Source organism: Nelumbo lutea, chromosome 2, assembly GCF_056320005.1.
Source record: "Nelumbo lutea isolate HS-2025 chromosome 2, American lotus-T2T, whole genome shotgun sequence".
NCBI classification, from domain to species: Eukaryota; Viridiplantae; Streptophyta; class Magnoliopsida; order Proteales; family Nelumbonaceae; genus Nelumbo; species Nelumbo lutea.
Window position 1 is genome coordinate 105,507,424 of NC_142685.1, and position 9,080 is coordinate 105,516,503.

At 40.0% G+C, this 9,080-nt stretch overlaps 1 pseudogene across 1 annotated transcript; it reads right to left on the minus strand.

Annotated features, from left to right (window-relative positions):
* Positions 1–4,798: 4,798 nt before the first annotated feature.
* LOC148872514 (serine/threonine-protein kinase UCNL pseudogene) lies at positions 4,799–6,734 on the minus strand (annotated as a pseudogene). Its single transcript, XR_016107703.1, has one exon. The product of XR_016107703.1 is annotated as a serine/threonine-protein kinase UCNL pseudogene (transcript).
* Positions 6,735–9,080: the final 2,346 nt, after the last annotated feature.

The window sequence follows — 9,080 nt, forward strand, 5'->3', positions numbered from 1 at the left end:
CCGTCTAAAACTGTAGTTTGTAACTATTTTGAGATGATACAAAATTCAGAATTGATGGTGGCAAAGCTCAACTGTGGGGAGAATGGAGACTGCCCTCTAGACATACACGGAGCGCATGACAATGGCAATTGGCAAATAGCGTTGTGAACAGAACGAGGCAAGGACAAGCTTTGGTAGTGGTTGGATGGAATTATCTGCAGAGAGTGAAGGAGTAGAGGACGAAACCCACATGGGTACGTTTGGTCCTTTCTGTTCTGTAGCAGTAGCTCTCATCACTCATCAGACGGACGGAAGAAGCAGTAATATGTTGATTGTTGAGTCAGTGTAGATAAACACTGATGAGGTCGAGCCGGGCCATCTGTTATTAGTTGAGAGCAACACTCTAACAGGGCCTATGCCCAAGAAATCGGATTTGGTTCTTACAAGAACGTGGTCACATGGTTCGTACAAGCCTTTATATGAAATTATTAACTATAAAGGCTTTGCGAACGGTATGACACGGTCTTATAACTCAAGGCCCAACCCTTCTCTCCTACCCTATGGGCCCTTTCCCCAACCAGATCAGATCCGGTCTGATCAGACTACGTTTGTCTGCTCTGATAATAAATGCTTTACAAACACCAAGAACAGTTGGGTGGAGAGGACAATGCAATACAATGGAACCTTTTTGGTTTATAGCTGATGTGGGGAGTCAATCAAACACGACGCTAGACGCTGGGCTGTCGAGAAGGTATCCGATTCCCTCCCTCCCTCTGGTGTTGTTTGTGTTTGATCATGACTCATGAGCAGCTACTGCACAATTACACAATTACTTCTTGCCTGGTTTTGTTGCTTTCAAGTTTTCACTCTTCTTCATGCAAATTCAAATCCAATTGTGCCACCACTGTAGTCATGAAAAATCATAATCTGACTCTAAGGGCCCGTTTGGTTTGCTCCCTTCCTTTCAATTCCAACTATTTGGTTGGGTGGAATTGAAATCTCATTCTTATTCATAATGGAATGACATTTTTCTATTTGAGAATGAAAGTATGAAACCCCATTTCTGTTAATTTTAATTTTCATTCCAATTCTTGTCTGAATTAAATAGATTATGGGAATGAACCATTACACTCCAATTGTAAACGATCTCATTTCCGATTTCTGATTTCAATTGTGAATGAAACGGGTCCCAAGTATTCTAATAGGTAATAGGGTTTCCTTTGTTATTGGATGAGAGAGGTTTTCTGTTGGAGGCACTAGGCCTTGCTTTGATATTTGGTGCCATTTTGTAGAAATTTCACAAGATGTTCACTCCTGCTGCTCATATCACTTGTTTCGATGTCTACTCGTTTAGTCTTTGTAGGTAAATAAATTACTTGTTAGTATTTTGGTTGTCTTTTAATTGATGGTATTTTGGTTGTATTCTAAGCACAATTCAATACAATTTTGCCAACGGAATTCAAAAAAAAAAAAAAAACAGACAAATATTACTTCTCTGATACGCTTCTCAATGCTCTATTCAATTTAAAATTAGAACTAATGAGAGTTCCCACTTCATACTCGTACCAATGGGCCAATTATCCTATATATCAGGCTGATGACGCCCAGACCCAGTATCTTACGGTTGAATTTGGTTTCATGATCAGCTCGGACAGTGAACTGGGTTACTTTGGTTCAATTGGAGTTTCTCAAATTTAACCTAAAACAGGTTTTACACATTGGATCTCCCAACTAAATGGGAAAAGATGAAAACAGGCCAAACTTCTAAACAATTGACAGATCACACAGAAAGATGCACCAAACAGGTTTATTAACTTCGGATAAATCATAACTTATATGTAGACTGCACTCCACCTACCTTGAAATTACAGCCCCCTCCTAATATATTAGTAGCCCCTTATAAACCGCATTCTGCCCATGAATTTGAGGTAGATCTACAGTCAGGATTCATCCCACTTGTACCATGGAACTAAGATTTCTGGGGTGGACTGAACATTAAAAACCCCTATTATCTTTTCTTCTTCTTCTTCTTGGTTCTGATACCCTTTTCTGTTGGTTGGTGTACTACGGGCCCAGCGAGACATCATCATTCATGACTGTTGGATGTTGAATGATGATCAAAATGTCCAACGTTTGACATAGTAGGAGACAAATCAGGAAATCCAACGGTTGAGATCCTAATCTCTGGCCATGAGGTCGAGCTTTTTCTGTTTTTCTTTGTCTTTTATCTTTCCTTTTATTTTCTTAAATTTTTAATAAATTCGCGAGGGTGTATTTGGATGGAAAAAGTACTACATTCCTTGTAGTGGGGGATCTCTGCTGCACCTTCCGTGCACTTCGTTAGATATGCGGGATGATTCCCTTTGCCGTTAAAGGTAAGGCTAAACTTGTCACTTTCTTTTTATTTATTTATTTAATAATAATTTTTGAAATAAATTACACATGGCCACCCTGTACTTACCCCCCGAATTTTGTTTTACATCAAAGAATTTATTCAACTTTAGCATTGTTGACAACAAAAATAAAATTACAAATATACCCTTTTGAGATTCAATTGATTTTTTTTTTTCTTTTTTGTATCTAACTATCAATTACTGCCATATGGTTTATAGATTTCGTTATTATTCTAAGTAAATAGTACAACATCATATCAACAACCTCAATTAATTATATAGAATGGAAACTGCACCACACACTAATTAGGCTACCCTAAATTGGTCAGATTCAATTGATTTAGAGCATATGCTCTCTCTTTTTGGGCTAGCTTATTGTGCTTCTAAATCCTTAACTATGAACTTTATTTCTTCTACAAGGTTTTTAAAGCACGTCAAACCCAATCAAAAGAGATATTTTACTCTAGCATGTCCTCATGTCCATTTTTGTCATTATGACCTCTCAACTCATTTATTTTTAAATTAACAATTTAAAAGATGTTTGGTTACATTTTCTTTTGTTGAATAAATGTTTCGTAAGTCATTTGTCTTGAAAAACGAGAAAAATGTTTACTAGTGTTTTTTTTTTATAATTAGGTGTCATTAGATGTTGTTAGGCTTTTATACAAGGCAAATAGTATAAAAGGAACATTTTAGAAACATAATTTTTTTAATATGTTTTTAATGAACGGCTCTCATATAACTTGAGACAAATGTTTTTCTAATAACCTGTTCAATCAAACAAAAATTTAGTCTCCATGGCAAGAACCTCATGTCGATTTTCGAATAAATGGCAATGAAACTTAATGATGGGTGATTTGGCCCTTCACTGCCCTAGCGGCATATGGCATTTATCTTTGTCGCTTGACACCTCGGTGCTATGTGGATAGTTGTGTATCTCGTCAAGTCAAGCAGATGCACATCGGAATCAGTCCAGGGCACTTCATACATAATATAGGCATCTTGGCATTGCAGCTAGTAGCATTTTGTCCAGGACCGACCTATGGTACCTTTGGCACCTTGTTGTTATCGGTCTAAGGGACTTCGGCATGATGATCAATTTCCCTTAAGGACTTGCCGGGCTATGGTATCTCATCAGTACCAATCCAAGGGATTTCAGCATGACGAGCGACCTCCCTCAAGGACTTACTGACTTGACTGAGGTTCAGGTGGCGACTTGTGAGACGTGCTTGCTGACATCCTTTGCATGTGTCCCATAATTCTTGGGTCCTTCGAAAGTCCTCTCCCACACCAAATGTTTCGGAAGAAAGCACAAAACTCTAGCCGGCATGCGAAACTACCTCCAAGAACTTCAAATTGGTCAACCACGTCTTCTTGGAGATCTTGGATGCAGTGCGTGAAGGTCACACCAAATAATGCTTATATATAATGATTTTACTTTTAATCTCAGAAGGTACGAACGATTTAACTCTCAAGCATACTAGTTCTCAGAAGGTACGCACGACTTAAGCATCGGAGTGTCCACTCCAAGTAAAGCAACCTGAACACTTTGATCTCTTTCTTCTTGCAGCTCGATCCAACGACCTACTCAATTCGGCGTCTAAATTGTTCACCAAGAAGGAGCGTCAAATCGCACACCACCAGAACCAAACATCATCTTAGTCCTTATTTGTTATCACTTATTTTAAGTACGTGCATTTGACATTCCTTATTTTAAGGATTTAACTTCCTTTGACCGTTCCTACATAAAAGAAAAGCAACGTAGGGATTGATTATTTTTAACACTTATTCCAATTTTTGGGAGAATACTGTACGCATCATTTTTCCAAAATCCCGGGTGTCTATCCATTTAAGCTTCAACACAAACCAGTGACTCCAGGCTAAGAAATTGTTCTAGGTATGTGAATTTCCTCCATTTTTTTACTATTTTTTGTTTGGTTTTAAACAATTTTTAGGGTGATTAAGTGGTTCATCAAAACACTATAACTCAATACTCAAATAAACACTTTTTTTTTTGATAAATCAATACTCAAATAAACACTTAAAATAGGTGTAAATGATTGGAAAAATGACCTCCCAAACACTAATTTTAATTTACCAAACATAGCCTTAAATACCTAATCTTCGTTGTCAATCCTAATAATGAACCAAGGGCCAAAGTTAATGAAACCCAAAAGTTCAGGAGGAATGTTAAAAACCATCAGGGGCTAAGACGCCAAGTATCACCACCCCTGAGTACAAGTTGGCAGTTCTGTAATTTATCCTACTTTTTTTTTTTTTTTTTTTCCGTTGTCCATTGATAAATCATTTCGCTTCTAACGAATTGGGATCTGCACCTCACATAGCGCGTCTCACACCGAGGCCAAACCTCCTTTGCTACTGTACGGAGCCATGGAGCATACATTTTAGGCTTTTAGCCTTTTAGAGAGAGAAATATTCTTTTCCTACTCGCACGTCGCACCGGGTACAAGTGCATCACACATCGCACAACTGGAATATTTTTGCAATTCCAGCTGGGTCGGGTCCGGTCCGGTCCCTATATGGGTCCCACGTACAATACAAGAGATGTTTGGTGTGGTGTGTGGGGCCCCCAATCAAAGACTGGAGTACAAGAGCTCTCTTATGGAAACATTGACCATTCGTAATCTTTCTTCCTCGGGCAATTTCTATGTACAAAAAACGGAGCAGAAAGCAAAAAAGTTCTACTTGGGCGAGTTAGAACTTAGAGCAGATCATATTTAGAACTCTGCTAACGACACTTCTCTCCGACACTCCGATGCCGGCGACGGTGGCGCCCTTAGACTCCGGAAGTGCTCCCTAATGTCAATCCCTTTCCAAACCACCGCCGTCCCCGGCTCCTCCTCCTCCTCCTCCTCCTTTAACGCCAGGAACGGCGGCCGTGATACCTTCGTTAGCAGGTCCCACCTTAGCCCCCGAAAGAACGCGTGCTCTTTAATCTCTATCGCGCCCCTGTTGTACCCCAAGCGTCGAGTGGGGTCTTTCTCTAGCAACCGTCCGATCAGGTCCGTTAGATACGTCCGTTCGCCAACGAATTCAGGCGGTTTTGTCAGCACGTTACGAAACGTTTCTTTTCGGTTCTTCCCCCGAAATGGTGTCTTCCCGTAGACCATCTCGTACGTTAGAATCCCGAGAGCCCACCAGTCGACGGCGAATTCATGCCCGTCACCTCGTACGACCTCAGGCGACACGTACTCCTCCGTACCCACGAACGAGTTGGACCGTTCTCCTCTGGAGACGAAGTTCGGCCTCCGGCGATTCACTGGGGAAACACGGGCGGACTTCGCTTTCTTTAAGCCCAACTCCGACATAACGGAAATGAGACGAGTCAAATTCCGGCGATGCTTCTGTCCACTCTCGGGTGTTTCCACCTCCACGGAGTTCAAAATGTCGGTGAGTTTCGACCTTCTGGGTGTTAGAGTCCGGGAGAGGTCGAAGTCGGTGAGGGTGACGTGGCCCGATTGCTGTATCAAGACGTTCTCGGGCTTGAGGTCGCGGTACACGACATTCATACGGTGTAGCTGCTCGACAGCACACACAATTTCGGCGACGTAGAAGCGTATGACAGAGGATGAGAACACGCGGTCGGTCTGACGGTAGCGGAGGACGTTGAGGTCGCCGCCGGAACAATACGGCACTGCCCAAGCTAAGAACTCGTCGGTTTCGAGTCTGCCGATAAGGGTCGGAAGGAAAGGGTGGTTGAGGCGGGAAAGAAAGGAGACCTCCCAGCGGGCGCGTCGGTCAGCGTCGAATTTGGTGCAGAGGGTGGATTTCTCGACTACTTTGAGCGCGAACGGGCGGCGATCAGACGGGTCTGCTTCCCTGTCGTAAACCAAGAAGACAGTGCCCATGGCTCCTCTGCCCAGTACCCTGATCGCGGCCAGCTTGTCGAGGTCGAGCTCCGGCGAAGTTGTCTCCATTTCAGTAACACAGAGGGAAAGAGAGAAGGAGATATCAAAATGGAGGTTGGTTTGGAGGGGTGCAATGCAATTTATTGTTTATTTCTGCTTTTGTGGCTTTTTATAAGTATTAAGTACAACAAATGTTCGGTAGTCCTTCGAATCAAGTGTAAGAAAGCGGGGCCCATGAAAGAGGACAAAACATTGACGGTCTAAGATGGAAGATAGATGTCAGAATTGGGATAGTGGGCCCGGTTGTATGATAGGTAAGATGAGATGGGTAGTATAGAATAATGATTGCCAGTTAGTTAAATAGGAAGTTTTGTGGAGGAGAGGTCAAAAGAGGGAATGTACACGTGTGAGGTGGGAGGGGGAAAAAGACAAAAAGAGGGATGTACGGGTTGGCACATGCTCTCCCGCTAATCTAAGTGGCTCGAATATTTATAAAAGTGAGAGTGGAGAGGGGGGTCTCTTCAGAGTTTGGAGGGGTTCGTTGGAATGTCGTTAAAATCCAATTTTTAAGGGTCCGTTTGGTTCGAAAAACTGGCATTAGAATCGAAATCCAATTGTAATTGAAATCAGAATTGGTTAGAATGGGATTCTCATTCCCAAGGGAGGGGAGGGATCCAAGGGAATGAATTTTGATTTGGCGCAACCAAACGGTTGGAATGGTCTATTCCGATTCTGATCCTAAACCTCTATTCCCACAAACCAAACGGATCCTAAGATTTTTTTTTTTTTTTAATTTTTGTTAAACAATTAGTAGGAAGCATGTGCAGAGAAGGATAAAGTACATAATTGACTTTGTTTAATTTATACAAAATTACTTGATTAAAAAAAAGAACAGACAAATCAAAAGGTTTGATTGTAATTGGTGAATTTTTTCTTATCAAGAATATGCATTGTTTATCCCCAAGGACATGAAATGAAGTAGTGACAAAATATCTGAGTAAAGATTATAGAGATCTGACTATTGTTTTCACATCCTTTATCTTAAAGGATGGGTAATTAAGGGTTACTTAAGCTGCATTTGGCAGTGAGTGAAGTAAATTATTGGAGCCTAGTGCAATGTGACAACACTCATTGCATTTATAGAGATCTGACTATTGTCCAATCAACTTTGACAACATCTATTAGGCCCTGTCTTTTATAAATTTCAAGTGTTGTTTGCAAGTGGGGTTGTATGTATTAGGTAAATGGGATGTAAGATTGTTCTTTCTAAATGGGGTTTATTTGAAATTTGAAGATAAAGAGTCTGAAGCATTTACCAAGAGAGAGCAAATGATTTTGACAGGAGATTTTTCACTCAGTTTTCTGTTTGCTCTTTTGTATATGATCCATAATAAAGTCACAAAAAGATATAGTAGAAGACTCCAAAATCCAACTATGCAATTCTTCTCATCTTTTGGTTAGTTTACATGGGCACATCCTGTTTTAATAAATGGGGGGAGCTCATAATGAGAAGGACAACCACCCCAACATATTTTAAAGAAAAGTTATTATAGAAGGATACTTGGATATTTTGAAACAGATATCTGGTCAGTTAAAGAGGGGGGAGGTGGTCCATGTTTATCAAACTTAGGGTGTGCCCAAATCACCCTTTTCTTGTAGTACAAATCCTAAATAGTATGTTAAAACTTAATGATTCATGGCTTTGTTTTTAGTGACTAAGTTACTAAATGAATTGTGAGCTCATTAATATCTGAATCTGAAGTTAGGTTGATTATTGTACCCATGCATATTTTATATAATTATAATTATTTTATTCAGTAAAATACAAAGCAATTTGTCATTCAGTTCATCCACTTCAGCCATTATCAAACTGAAATGGGTAGAACATACTTAATGTGTTCTCACTATTTTCACAATTTGAAAACAATGGAAGCCTGTGGGTCTCACATATATATTGTCATAGCAGGTAAGCAAAATAAATAAAAAGTGGACTCCACATGAAATGGCAACTTATTATCTAAAATTTGGAAACTTCCTTCTCTAGCTTCTGAATCCAGTCATTTGGGAATAGAAATTTCCAAAATCTAAAACCAAAGACCTTATTAATGGGTTTCTGCAATTTATGGTGGAAATTCATTGCTACTAACTTGTATGAAGAAAAAAAAGGAAATGCCCACTTGATTATGCTTTAAGCAGTATCTTTATTATTGAAAATTTAACAAGAATCTAAGGTGACCAGTAAGGAATTTTGAACCTTGATATACATGTACAGTCTTGTACAAACCAAGAAAACAAAGCTAAGTGTTTGCCTTTTAAAATTGAAAAATAAAGTGGAGTGAATAGGGAACAAGAAACCCAAAAGAAGAAAACTGTTGAGTGTCCTAATCTTGGGTGCAAATTGGCTAGTTGATTACCTGAAATTGAGGAAAGGGCCCATTGGGTTTGTCAGCTGGTTAGTCCCAGTTCTTTGAACTATATATTGGGTTCTCTATTTATTGGTTAATGTGGGACTTGGGTTTGCAACTAACTTTTGCTTCATAACTCCAACTTTCCATTGTAATCCCAGAGATGCCAATCCAGAACAGTTGCTGAAATCTATGGGCATCTTACTATACAGGCCAACCTGGGATTGACTACCATCTTCATCTCTAGCATCTAGCAAGTGGGACCTATTTGTCTCTCATCACCTTGTGCTTGTGCTTGGTCCCACATGAGCTAAAGCCAGATTACCTTCAAGAAAGAATTTTCCCTTTTCCTTCAGTTAGAGTATATATTCCCAAATTATTTCTCTTGCCTTGTAATATGTTGTCTGTTTTAAGGGAAAAATAAGTTTGACATT